The sequence below is a fragment of the Rhincodon typus genome, chromosome 21 (assembly GCF_021869965.1).
Source record: "Rhincodon typus isolate 14 chromosome 21, sRhiTyp1.1, whole genome shotgun sequence".
In the NCBI taxonomy this organism is placed as follows: Eukaryota; Metazoa; Chordata; class Chondrichthyes; order Orectolobiformes; family Rhincodontidae; genus Rhincodon; species Rhincodon typus.
Window position 1 is genome coordinate 12,620,349 of NC_063352.1, and position 14,811 is coordinate 12,635,159.

Genomic DNA, 14,811 nt, shown 5'->3' on the forward strand with positions numbered 1-14,811 from the left:
AACCCCCTTCCCCTCCCCCTTTTCTGATGAAGGGTCTAGGCCCGAAACGTCAGCCTCTCTGCTCCTATGATGCTGCTTGGCCTGCTGTGTTCATCCAGCCCTGCACCTTGTTGTCTCGGATTCTCCAGCATCTGCAGTTCCTACTATCTCTGATACTCTAGATTCACTGGTTTAAATCCAACCATGGTTATTGATGTCCAATTATCAAATCTGGAATTAGAAGTTAGTCTCAATAATTATGGTTGCTATAATAACTGGTTCACTAATGTGATTTAGGGACAGAAATCTACCATCCTTGCCTAGTCTGGCCTACGTGTGAATCTAGACTCTCAGCAATGTGGCTGACTCTCAAGTGACTTCTGAAATGATCTTGGAAACCAATCAGTTCAAGGATAATGAGAGATGGGCAATAAATACTGGCCTTGCCAAAAACACCCATGTCCCATGAAAGATCAAATGAAAAGGATTGGCAAAAGAATCAGTGGGAGATGTGAAATTGTTTCACTCTGTTTTAGTCTAAACAAAAGGCCTTTGGATTTGCACTTGACAAGAAAAAGAGATCAGGTCTAAGAGGGCAGAGTAGTGGGAATTAATTGGGTTTTCCTTTAATTCTTGCCCCTTGTAGTTTTCTGATTTAAATTGATTCCCATTTGGTGGCTGCCATTCCAACTCCTTAAGTGAATGTTTCTCCCTAATTCATTGTTGCCCTTAGCAGAATACTTCAAACCCTACCTCCTGAGATAGAATTTGACCATCTTCCCCTCAGGTTGCCTGATGCGCCTGTGTCAAAAATCTATTTGATAACATTCTTGAGAAACATACTCGTTGAAATGTTTAAATGTTAAAGGTGCCATGTAAATGCAAGTTGGTACTGTTATTGATCGCCCTCTCAAAGAGCTGGCACAGTCACAGTGGAACTTGTGTGCTGCAAAATCCTAACACATTCATGAAAAGATGATGCCATCGAGCAAATCTGTGCAGCGATTCCATTTTTGTTTGGCTAATTCATGCAGAAGCCTGGGGAGCTTTGTATTTACGGATAATTTAGCCACATAGCTTCAAGCCTGGGTGTCTGAAGACACAATTCAAAAAGTGTAAATGAGAACAGGTCCTCACAGTTTAGTTCCTCCTCACCAACCTCAGACTTTGAGAAGTGATTGTCGGTGTTGTGAGAGTGCACCATCCAGTATCCTGGCAGGGAAGTGGTGAGCTGAGACAAGGGGAGACTGAGCCACAAACAGCATCAGGAGTTGAACTTCTCACCTGCTTCTTATGAGGCAGGTGATCTATAGTGGAGATAGTGCGTTTTCCTCTAATTCTGCTCTGTCATTTTCAATATTCAGAGCAAAATCAAATGTGTGCCTTCTCTGAAGGAGGGCATGTATTTTGAAAGATGTCACGTTCCGAGCACTTACAAAGGAACTCAAGGGATTGAGAGGTGAGGGTTCCCCTGTCCCCATGGGATCATGGGATGAAACTGGGTCACTCATAGTTGGCAAAGGGTTACAAAGGATCCTGAGATCAAATGAGCTTGTGAAGGCAAAAAGGACGTGAGCCCACAGCCAAAAATGACAATAACTTTGCATTAGTTATGCAATGTTATTCCAGAAGGCCATGTGAACAGGAGGTGATAGAAATAGGATTTGAAATGTTGCATTCCTACAGCAGGGGGTGCTCTTCAGTGATTGGCTCAGATGGTAACAACCCCAGTGCAGTATCATATTGAATAATGAATCATTGGGTTTTTTTAATGCTCTCATAGGCAACAATGACAAACTGCATCATTTTCCTGAATTGATACCTGTCAATTTGACAAACACACATTTGAAAGCCATTCCGACAATCACAGTTTTCTTAGAAGTAAATAATTATTTGCATGCATGTGCATTGGGCTCACGAGTATATAATGGGCAGGGAGTATATTCGAGGGATGTATATCAAGCTGGGTGTTTATTGGGCATGATGTACATCAGGTAGGGTGTATATCAGATGGAGCATGTACTGTGCAGTTGGGGTTTATATGAGCCAGATTGCATGTGAAACATGGTATGTATATTGGAATGTAAATTGGGTGGCATGTTTATCTAGTAAGGTGTACATCAAATTAGGTTTATATTGAGCCAGGCATGTATTTGCTGATGTATATTGGGGCAGGGTGTATATTGAGCAGGTTGTATATCAGGCATCATGTGTATGGGATAATTTGGGTATTGGGTGAAGTTCATATCAGGTGTGGTGTATATTAGATAGGATGTGAGCATGGTGTTTATCAAAGTGTGTATTGAGCAGGGTGCATATTGGACACAGTGTATATTGCAGCCTGGTGTATGTAGGGCGTGGTGTTTTTCAGGTAGTGTTGGATATTGGATGCGGTGTACATTGAGCCCAGTGGTATATTAGGCACAGTGTATATCAGACGAGCTGTAGATTGGGGGCGTGATTGAGCATGGGTGAATATCAGTTGGGGTGTATATCCGGCTAGTGTATATCACGTGCAGTGTAAATCTGGCAGGGAGTTTCTCCGGCCAAGTGTGTATGAGGCAGAGTGTATATCGAGACTGTATTAGGCAGGGCTTATATTGGGCCAGGTAAATATCACACAATGTGTATATCTGTGGGGAAAGTGCATAGTACGTAAAATGTATATTGGGCAGGGGCATCTATGTTTGTATGTCTGATGGGATATTTATCTGGCAGAGTATATATATCAGGCAAAGTATTCATCCTTTCAGGGATATATTAGACAGTGTGTATATGGGGCCAGGTATATATCAGGTGGTATGTATATTGAGCAGAGTGTATATAGAACTGGATGTATACTGGGTCGGGTATATCAGAAGAGGATGTGTACATCAAGTGGAGTGTTATTTGGTGGGGATGTATAAATCTGACAAGGTGTACCACCAAATGGGTGTATGTCTGCTGGGATGTGTATCTGGCAGGCCATGTTAATTTGATTGTGTCCATATCTGGCAGGATGGATATTTGATAGGGTGTATATCTGGCATGGTGTATAACAGGCAAGATTATATCTGGCAGGATGTATATTTAGCAGGGTGTATATCTGGCAGGGCATATACTGACAGTGTAAATTAAATTAACACTGCACCATTGTCCAAAAGAAGTCAAATCCCAGCTTTTCTTATACATCCTTTTGCAATTTTTATAAAACGTTTTAGGCAAATCTGAAGGTGTTTGTAGCAATGTGACAGGAGAAATATGGCACCCTTAATTTATTGAGCCACATCTTGAGTAGTAGCACAAATTGTTACCTAAAAGAACTGAGGCTGGGATGAGAATTATGTTGAGATTGTGAAATTGAGATAATGTGAATGGCATACTGAAAGTACACCCTGATATTGTTGGGAGCAATGAAAGAATTCATCCAGCCTCCTACAATATGTAAAGAGCCTTCAAGGGCGTGTGAAAGCTGTGAATCGAGTATTTACACAGTGGGACAGTGAGCAAGAAGGCAGGTAGGTAACAGAAGGTCAAAGTTCACAGAGTATCATAACTGTAAATATGATACTCTGCTCACCAATCGGACCTACATTACATTTTATTGTGTGTAACTCAGAAAGGAGGGGTCAACAGATTTGCTTTTCAGATTCAGTTTCTAAAGTATCTGAGGGGACCACACGGGTTTCTGTTTTCCCAGATTTAATGGCATTTTTATGGAAAGTAATCGACAGTGTTTCTTTGACCTGTTTATCTGGGAGGTTTGTTAAATGACTGCATTTGAACCACTCAGTACACTGGATTTTATTAAGCTATTAATTTCAACTGCACGTGCCATTCAACGAAGCATTGAGGTCCCTGTGATCTACCACTAACATTGCAAAGAATTGCAGCAATGATTAGAATCTGCATAGCTCTCAATGAGTTTCTCAGGGGTGAATACAAAACAAAATCTGACATCTCAAACCACGTAAGGAGGTATTAGGAACAGTTGACCAAATTTTAAGGAGAATCTTAAAAAGAGGAGACAAAGGAGGTTGAGAAGAAAATATCAAAGCTTAGGAGCCAGGATTAAGGCAGGATCTCCATTGTGCATTGATAAAACTGGGAATATGTTAGCGATCAGATTTAGAAGGAAGCAGATGTTTCACTGGATGCCAGATTGGAAAGTTGGCTAACAACCTGGATACCACTTCTAAAATGTATAAGCAGATTATTTGCCAATTTGTTTTGGATTAACAAACATACAAATTTAAACTAATGGTGAACTTAAGTGTAGATCATTACGAGCTTTGTGTCTTAATCTTTTGTAATTATTAGTCAAACAAAAAAAAACAGCTAAAAGCCAGTTCCCTCTGAGTTTTAGTAAGAACTGCCGATGCTGGAAGGCTGAGATAACACAGTGTGGAGCTGGAGGAACACAGCAGGCCAGGCAGCATCAGAGGAGCAGGAAAGCTGACGTTTCGGGTTGGGACCCTTCTTCAGAAATCAGATCTCCGAAGTTCATCCTGAATAAAGGACATGGTTATATATGAATGAAAATTTGGCTGCCTGTGGATGATCAAAAATGGTTACAAACTCTGCCCGTCGAATGAACCCTGAAATTTAGTGATTTGCACAAAAATTGCGGTGATCTTATATTGTTTCAAAATCCCTCAGCATGATGCTACTGAAGGCATTTATGAGCATCCTTTTTAAAGCCTTTCAGGTGGAGAACTGCCCAGCCCCCCACCCTCAGTTGTAGTGAAGCCTAAGTCCTGAGACCTCATATTTTGCTTGTTTTAACATGCAGCTGAATTTGGACTCCACTTCTTTCCACTGGCTAAACTTGTGAATCGAGATAAAACAACATGTACTCTGGAGATCCACCAAAAAATATTTATCTAGAATGGGTGGAAAAAGGCCCCACGAGCACTCACAATATTTCATTCTTGCCAATATCTGAGGGAGACAAAAAAAAATTGTTATGCATTGCCTGAGGGCAAACTGGAATTAAAGCTTCCTGGAAAGATATCCACTCAAGTCAAACCACAGCTAATAACCTTCTTCAAACTGGTTCTAATTAAGGTGAGTTTCTCGATGTTGTAAATAAGTCCAAGGATAGCTTGCAGATGTTGACAATTTGCAGAAAAAGACAATGAAACTGTCATATTCCAGAGGAAGCTCTGCCTATTATGTTCACTTAATGAGTTTGTGCTCTAGACGAAATTCTGAAAATGCCATTTATGGACATCAACATTTCTTTCTTCTACCCCCACTTCCGTCAAATATAATGATTTAGGTTGAAGGCTCGAGTATTAGTCACAGACACATGCTGGGGCCAAACACACTAGGAGCCATTGTGCACTGGGGCAATTTCCATTTCTGTCTTGCTTTTCCCATTAAGAAACAAACAGCTGGGAAATAGCACAGACTTGACTGGCCTAATAAACACTGGATAGGCTTATAGATGGAGCCTCAAATCATCAAAAAGAAAACAAAATCAAAGTACATACTTTTCTGGATACTGTCTAATAAACACAATTATTTTCAAGTGGTCAGTGGTGCTTTGTCAATTTTTTTGAAGGCAGCCAAATTTGTTTTTATTGGATACACAGGGCAATCATTGTGCCCTTTATGGTACAGGGCCCCGTGAGGGGGACACTGCTAAGAGAGGGAAGAAATAAGTGAGATGTACCACAAGGAATTTTCCGTCCCACTCACGGGACAGAACATGCCAACTGAAAATAGAAAACTTTGACTTTGCTTGTAACATGACCCACATTGTCTCCAATTCTCTGACTTGACATCGAGGTGGAGATCTAGAAGATGGTCTCATAGGAACAAGAACAGGCCATTCGGCCTCACAAGCCTAGCCTGCCACTCAAGTAGAACATGGTTCATAAGTGTCTTTACTCCACCGACTGAAACAAAGTACTGCAGATGCTGGAAATCTGAAGTAAAACCGGAAAATGCTGGGAATACTAACCAGGTCTGGTTGCATTGGTGGACAGAAATATAGTTAAGGTTCATGACTCTTGTTGAAAGGTCATAAACCTGTTCCTTGGTTGCCAGATCTGCTGAGTATTTCCGACATCTTCTGTTTTTATTTCTTCAGTCTATCGGCCTGTTTTAGTTTCATAGCTCATAATATGCTTGCATGACCAAAAAAAACTAATCTTTGTATTGGCATTTTCAATTGACCCTCTTCCCAAACACAGTTTTTTGGGGGTGAGTGTTTCAGATTTCCATTACCTTTTTTGTGACAATTTTCTGCCTGGCATCATGCCTGGAAAATCTAATCTTACTTAAGGTTACTGCTCTTTGGTCTTGACTCCCCATCAGAGGAAATATTTTCTCTCTGGTCAGCTCATTTAATCCACTTAAACATCTCATCTCGATCATCATTAACCCTCTATATTCCAGGGAATACAAGTACTTCCAATACATCAAGAAGCAGACTTCTAAAGACAATTCTTTATGTATCTTTATATCAGAGGTAGATCCTAGATAACCATTATTAAAGGGGATGATAACACTATGTATAGGTCAAAGATACCCTGCTGTAAAGTGCCCACTCTAATGAAATCCATTCCACAACAAAAAAAAGATATTTTGACGTTAATGTTTTGCAAAGACATTAGGATCCTGGTGCACATTGTAATAATGTCACAGATCTGCTCCTCACTGGGTATAAATAGCACAGTGTGGGCAGATTTAGTGACATGGAGATAGGAACAGAGATTAGAAGTTAAAAATGCTTGCAGAGAAACACATGGTCTAGACCAGCCAGCATCCTGTACAGTTCATGGAATAATCTTCCAATGGTTTAACAGTAATATGAGAGCCTGATTGCCAAGCCTTGTAATATTTATCCTTAATATATAATAAACAGGTCATAAAGAAGCCCAAGCCTGAAAACAGATCATGACCTTGCCTTTTCCTTGACCTTGAAACAAAACACTTGGATGTGAGCATGAAATCACACAACAAAAGAGTTTAGAGGTAAGATATGTAGCTTTTAAGTGTGCTTGTATTGTATTCATTCTTTCTAAACAACTTTCATTCAAACAGCACCTTACACTCAGTAAAACATCGCATGGATTTTCACAGGCAGTTAATCAGACGAAAACAAAGTTGACATGGAACCAAAGAAGAAGACATTCAGGAGTTTGGCCAAACGCTTGGTTGAAATGATAAGTTTAAAGTAGCATTTTAAATGAGGAGGTAGAGAAGGAGAATGTTATTTCTCCTCTCCTGAAGGCACCAACTGGTGCTGCACACTGGCTGCCCTGGACCTCGGCAACTCAATGCTCATGTTTTGCAATATTTCATACAAGAGCTGTGCTCAATCCTCATCAATGGAAGAGGAACATTATACTTAATTCTATCTTCACTGTGGCCAGCATTTCTCAATTCTCTGCTCAGCAGTTCATTTAAAAGGCCAACCAAATGCAAACAGGACTGAGCAAAAGTGGAAACTTGTGGTTGTTGTGCCCACACATATTTTCCACTGTGGGAGAAGTAGTGGTCTAGTGGTCATGTTACTGGACTAGTAATCCAGACTAATGTTCCAGGGGCATGAGTTCAAATCCCACCACAGCAGCTGGAGGAATATAAATGCAGTGACTAAATATGGACTTGAAAGCTAGTCTCAGTAATGATGACCACAGCAACTATCATCAATTGTTGTAAAAACCCATGAGGTTCACTCATATCCTCTAGGGGAGGAGATCTGCCCATGTATTACTTCATTGGCTTCAAAGTGTCTTGGTAAGCTCCTGTGGTAATGTAAGGCACTATGGAAATACAAGTCATTGCCTTGACAATGGAAACATAAAAGCATATAAGAACATAGGAATAGTCCACCTGGCCCCTCGAGCCTGCTCCAACATTCAATAAGATTATGACTGATCTTTCGTGGACTCAGTTCCATGAACCTGCCCGCTCACCATAACCCTTAATTTCTTTACTGTTCAAAAATTTATCTTTGCAGTAAAAACATTCAATGAAGCAGCCTCAACTGCTTCACTGGGCAGGGAATTCCAACAGATTCACAACCCTTTGGGTGAAGAAGTTCCTCCTCAACTCAGTCCTAAATCTGCTCCTCCTTATTTTGAGGCTATGCCCCTGAGTTCTCGTTTCACCTCCCCCTCCCAGCAGGAACAACCTCCCTGCTTTTATCCTACCTATTCCCTTCATCATTTCATATGTTTCTACAAGATTCCCCCTCATTCTTCTAAATTCCAATGTGTATATTTCCTGTCTACTCAATCTCTCCTCATAAGCCAACTCTCTCAACTCCAGAACCTCCAGAACCAAGTGAACCTCAGCTGCACCCCCTCCAGTTCCAGCACATCTTTTCTCAAGTAAATTTGTTTTGTCTCGGTATGAAGGGCAAACTGTCATTCCAGCTCCCAAACCACACATGCTGCTTTTATTGTGGGTTTTTTTTTAGCCGAAATTCAGAGGGAAAATGTTCCCAATTTTAGTTTAACTGTGAAGCAGTTGTGTCACACAGCATTTGCAAGATCTAAATGTTTGCTGTGTAAAATTTGTTGTGAGAATTTGATGTTTGCACAACAGTCACTGGTGTGCTGGCCAAAACCGGAGCATCTAGTCATTTCACGTCGCTGTTTCGTGCGATCTTGCTGTGTGCATATTGTCTGCCATGTTTCCCTCCATCACAACAGTGACTATACTTCAAAAGCTAAAGTACTGACCTGGTGGCCTAGGTTTTCCCATGTTAACTTTTATGAAACAGCAGGAGGAGCGAGACTTGCTGGCTTGCTATTCAAAAGAACTAGCAGAGACTCAAAGAGCCTACTGGCCTCTTTCTATCCTGGACTATCTGTGATATTGCTTGCGTTTATCTGTCTGTGCTCCAAACCACTCATTGTAACGAGTCTGTCACTTTTTAAAGAAACAGTTACAATACCAGCTAAAGTGTACCTGAAATGGATTTGCAGATTAGCCACTGAATGGCGTGAGGGGCAAATAGGCCTCTTCCCTTTCCTAAACATACAGTCACACTGCAAATAAAAAAAACACTTCTCATTGCCAAAGGACTTAAGTCATACGTCCTCCCTATCTTTTCTATGACATTCATAAGAATATAAGAAATAGGAACAGGAACGGGCCATTCGGCCCCTCGAGTCTGAGCTCCCATTCAATAGGATCACGGCTGATCTGACATTCCTGCCCTTTCTCCGTAACCCTTGATTCCCCACCTGGTCTAGAATCTATCACAGCCTTAAAAACACACAAAGACTCAGCCAATATTATTTTCAAAATAAATGCAGAACTCTTTCCTTATTTCCATAATCTGAGTTAGAATACTGTGACCCTCAGTGTCTGCGATAAACCTTCACCCTCTGTGCTTTGTACAATGGATTCAAACCGTTACATACTGAATAACCTGCTCACACATAATTACAAAGAGGGATGTTTCCTCTCTCTTTTGTTGGGTGAACAAACGTGTTGATTTATGAGGATTGGAGGTTAAATATGAAACATAATGATGAATGTTGGGGGAAATCATAAAACTTTCCAATATTTTATAATAACTCGGGCAGTTTCTGGTAAGAATGAAAGACCTAATAAAAGCTCTCCATATTTGTTGACTGAATTATGATTCAGCTGAACCTGTTCCTTCATTAGATTGGGGACAGACAGTTCTCTGTAGTGGTCTCATGGGGGTTTCTATTTATAACAAGCCAGGGCCTCAAACTTCATTAACATAGGAAGGTGGAATTAAATCTAAAGTAACTAATTCCTTTTAATTTGTTCCCCGGTGACTCACCAGACAATTTATTCTTTACATGTCTATGGTTTTGATCTGTCTCAAAATGTGAATCAATCTCACCAACAGGCACCAGTGTCAGTGAAGGAACAACCATGGGGGCAAGATTAGTTTCTTCATTCCTCATAATGATCTCAGTAAACATCACTGCATCAGCCTCAATATCAATCTTGTTTAGTTGTTATTTCAAACCACAGACAACAAGCTATTTCTGTGACCACTGTCTCCATCCAGACTCTTGAATAGAGCTATTTAGCAATTAATATAAACATGTCTAACAATCACATAGCTACGTCCACAATTGGCCATTCAATACTGGTGCTTTTTATTTCTCAACTTTCTTTTCAGACTCAAAGCAAGGAGATTAAATGGGCAAAAACCGAAAGAACTGCGGATGCTGAAAAATCAGAAACAAAAACAGAAGTTGCTGGAAAAGCTCAGCAGGTCTGGCAGCATCTGTGGTAGAGAAATCAGAGTTAACGTTTTGGGTCCAGTGACCCTCCCTCAGAATGGTTCTGAGATTAAATGGTTATTACCCTCCTGCTGGAGAGATTAACCAGAGCCTGGTGGTTTAGGAACTGTCACTTTAGGAATTTCTGAAAGTTTGTGATGCAGCTCTTAGTTCAATATTTTTGCATGTATTTATAAGTGTGGTGACATGAAACCAGTTTATCTCCTGAGACAGGGGACTAGCGTAGGTGATTATGATTGTACTATCGACTGGATAGGGTCAACATGATGGGCCGGCAGCTTGGTCTCACCCTCTCCTTTTTTTTCGTACTTTGGTTTAACTGCCCTCTCTTGCTTCCCATTCAATCTGTCCAAACTCAGTCACATCACCTCCAGGAGTGGCTTCTCTGTCCTGGGTGATGAGGACAGAGGAGATACACTGCAGGATATCTACCTGCAGCCAGAGCTCTGTGCTTGGAACTCGCTGAACTGCATCCTCTCAGATTAACAGTCAATGCCTGAATTATCTCTTCATGGCCTCCCATTCTCCGAATCACTGCTTCTGCCAACAGATCACCGTTGACCTTCATTCTATAGGGTCAGCAGGTACTCCAGGAAAACACGGACCACCGAGCCTGAATTGTTAGGCCCCAAGTATAGCTGGGGAAAGGCCTATCGTCAGAGGCTGAGTGGGAAATTTCAAGCAGCCTTCAGGCACCCAGAGGCATCAAGAGAACAGTCCGTCTGCTTGGAAGAGGCCTCCTGGTGATAGATCAGGGGAACCCATACTCCTGACAGCTTTTTGGACCATTCGCCACCTCTCTGGATTCAGCTTGTGGTGGAGCTCCCATCCCTGATGGCTGCTGGGCAGCTGGTTCCAAGTTTCATTTAATAGTTTAAAAGTTGCACAGAGGACATCCTCATCTCAAATTGCACACTGTCTAACTTACCTGAAATGGAAGCTTGCTGTTTCCTCGATGCTAGAGAACCTTGTGTTGGCCCTCTGACTTTGAGATCATGCTCACATCCTTTAATTAGATGGTGAGCCTGGCCTCCGGTCACTGGTTGGCCAATCCAGGGAACTAACACAGCCATGTGACTATTTCCAACAGAGGCAGGCATCTGACTCCCAAGTTGACACCAATGTCTGAGTTTTGAAGCCCACGGCCAACGACCTGCATTAAGAGTTTGAAGGAGTTTCCAACTTACTGGGTTAGGATACAAACCAACTAACATCCAGCTCTTAACCCATTGTGCCTTGATTAAGCAATCTCTTGCCTACTCCATCGATACAAGGTGCTGCCTCTATGGCATTGAAGGGGACAAAAAAATTTTCATGTGACTCAGGTGAGGTGTCATGAAACGCTGTCAGTCACTGATCTCTGACCCAGTGACCAGATTGTCAGAAGGTATCTACAGAGAGAACCAGAGTTAACATTTCAGATTTAAAGCCTTCCATCAGAATGTGTTCATGGATCTGAAATGTTAAGTCTGTTTCTCTCTCCACAGATGCCAACTGAGCTGCCGAATCTTCCCAGCATTCTCTGTTTTGATTTCAGATTTCCAGCATCTGCAGTATTTTGCTTCTGTGTTCAGATTGTAGAGAGAGAGCACCTTGGCTGTGTGATCGGGGAAAATCTGGACAACCAAATGATAAGGTCTAAGGAGGTGAATTAGTTTGATGTAGCATTCATCACATTATATGTTGTACTTTGAGTGCAATGTTTCCTGAGATGGTTATGTTTTGGATTGTCTTTTTCAGTTCAAGGTAAAATAGAGTGGTGAAGAAAGACATGTGACCCACCACCCCACCACCCCCCATCCCCTTGCAACCCTCCTTCTCCTTCCCCCCCCCCCCCCCCCCCGCCCCCCCCCCCCCCCCCGGCCGACTGATTGTACCTGATGATAAATCCAGAGATCTGGTTGTCATGGGAACAGGGCCCGGGGTCAAATCCTATCGAAACCCACTCTCACAAATAAAGGAACAGCTGGTGTTGCTATAGGTGGACTCGGATACCATCAGATGTAAAGATCCTAGACACAGAGAGGGACAGAAAGAGAAACATGTCTTAGGGAGAGAGAGAAAAACAAGTAAACAGCAGCTACCGCAAACAGCAAGGGGGTACATTCTCTTTCAAATTAACCATGAAGAAGAATGCAGGTGGAAGCTCATTTTCAGGTCAAAGAAAATGGACTTGTGTAGATTTGAGGACACTGGAGAATTTACCCTCGTGTTGTCAGGAGAAAGAGTCACTGGAGTGAGGCTTGCTACTGGAGGTCATTTCAGGGGTTCTCAGAAGACTGAGGGGAAAGGTTTAGTCAGACGCTGATCATTATAATCTAGCAAAACATGGAGAGGCAATCCTGTCAAAAGCTGGGAGTAACTTTGGACTGGTTCCTGTAAAGACTACAATTCTGCACAGTTAGTAGTATAAGGTATATACACTATGTGTATTAATGATCGTGGTAGGAAGTTAAGGTGTAGTATCTTTTCTGTTGATTAATATACTAATTCCCAAACAAGGAAACACTGTTTAGTCAGTGCTAATTTTTGTTTGTTACAGTAAAAGTCTTAAAATGGGAAATCATATATTTAAGTCTGTCACTGGGAGTTAAAATCACCATTTACAAGTTATCACTCACTGGGAGCATTGTTATAAATCATATTATGTTAACATTTTACAAGCTATTAATTATAAGCAGTATTTAAACAGATCAAAATTCTAATGTAGATATAACTTCAACAATATTGATAGGTATTTCACAGAATTACATAGATCGTACTACATAAAAACAATCTATTTGACACAGCTGCTCTATGTTAATGTTTCTAGTTTTAATGTTTCCCATGTGAATCCTCCCCCTCGATTTGTCAACACCATCAGCACATTCTTCCATATGTTTCTCCCTCACTGTTTATCTAGCTTTCCCTTAAACCACCTCCAATACTTGCATCAGCTGCTCCACGTGGTAGGAAGTATTTTAAACAAGCTTTGATTAATAGAAATTTTTCCTTAATTTGGGATTAAATTCATTAGAGGCTATCTTATTGTTTATAATCCTTAGTTTCATGCTCCTTCACAGGAAGAAAGATATTTTCCATTTCTACTCCATCAAAAACCCTTCATAATTTTAAAGACCTCCATTTGGCCAACTCCCAAGTTTTCCCTTTTCTAGGACAGAAATTGTAATAAACTTGTTTTTAAAATGAACGTGCATTCTCTGAGGTCTTATCAATTGATATATGTTAGTGCACTTTGCATAACTTTACAAGTGTCCAGTTCCTCCACCACCAACACTCAGTAGCAACAGTGTGCACTGTTTGCAAGATGTATTGCAGAAATTCACCAAAGATTCTTAAGCAACATCTTCCAAACGCATGACCTCTTCCATCTCGAAGGATCAGGGCAGCAGATACAGGGGAAAACCACCAGCTGCAAGTTCCCCTCCAAGCTACTCACACTCCTACTTGGAATTATGTCACTCTTCCTTCAGTGTTGCTGGGCCAAAATCCTAACAGCATTTTGTGTCAACCTACGGCACATGGACTGTAATGGCTCAAGAAGGCAGCTCACCACCAGCTTCTCAAGGGCAACTAGGGACAGACAGTAAATGCTGGCCTAGCCAGTGACAACCATGTCCCACAGGTAAGAGCATAAAAAAATGCTCATTGCTGTGCAGTGTGCTCTGAAACAAAACTCTATTGCAATGCATTGCGTCACAGCGTCATATCGTGGCAGCAGAAGACTGGTCTGCGACATGGTTACTATCTTAGGGAAATTTCTCACATTATTCATGCAGTAAAGTCTATCCATGAAGAGAAATGGAACTGCAGGGCAAGGCTGTAGGTCCAAGATTTGGTGTTAACAGATGGGTAACTGACTTGACCTGATGTAACAATGTAGAGGAGGGTTTGTGAATCCCCATTTCTTATCTGTTCCCTTTTTTTTCATTACCTTGAAGGAATGTAAAACAGGTTGCCAATTTGCTTTCTACCCTATCGCACCATGTCAAAATCTACTACTGTAGTGTAAAGTGATCTAACGAGTAGGAGAATGTATAAAAAATTCTTTTAAAATGTTCTCCATTTTGCAGTGTGTCATCCTGCTCATTCATCACTCCATAAATTTATATATTATTCATCAAATATTTTACCCAGAAATATATGTTTGTATTCAGTGTTAACCTGGGATCTGTATTGGCTTCTATAGCATAACTTTAATATTTCCATCTTTGCTTTCAATTCCCTACACGGTCTTGGCTCTCTTTTTTCCTGTAAATCGTTCGTGCTGTACAATCTTCTGAGATTTCTGAACTCCTCCAGATTGATCTCTTGCATCTCCCTTGTTTTAATCCCCAGTTTTATTTACTCAATCGATGGCAGTTGTGCCTTCAGTTGTCTGCTGCTTAAATTCTGAAATTCCCCCTTTCTCCCTCCCAAACTCTCTCTTTGAGATACTCTTTGAAAATGTACTTTTTTGATTAGGCTTTGGTCATCTTTCTTTATGTAGCTTAAACTTCCGATGGTTTATTCACATTAAAGGTACTACCTAAATGCCAATTTGGCGTTAACAAAGTGTGGAGCTGGAGGAACACAGCAGGCCAGGCAGCATCAGAGGAGC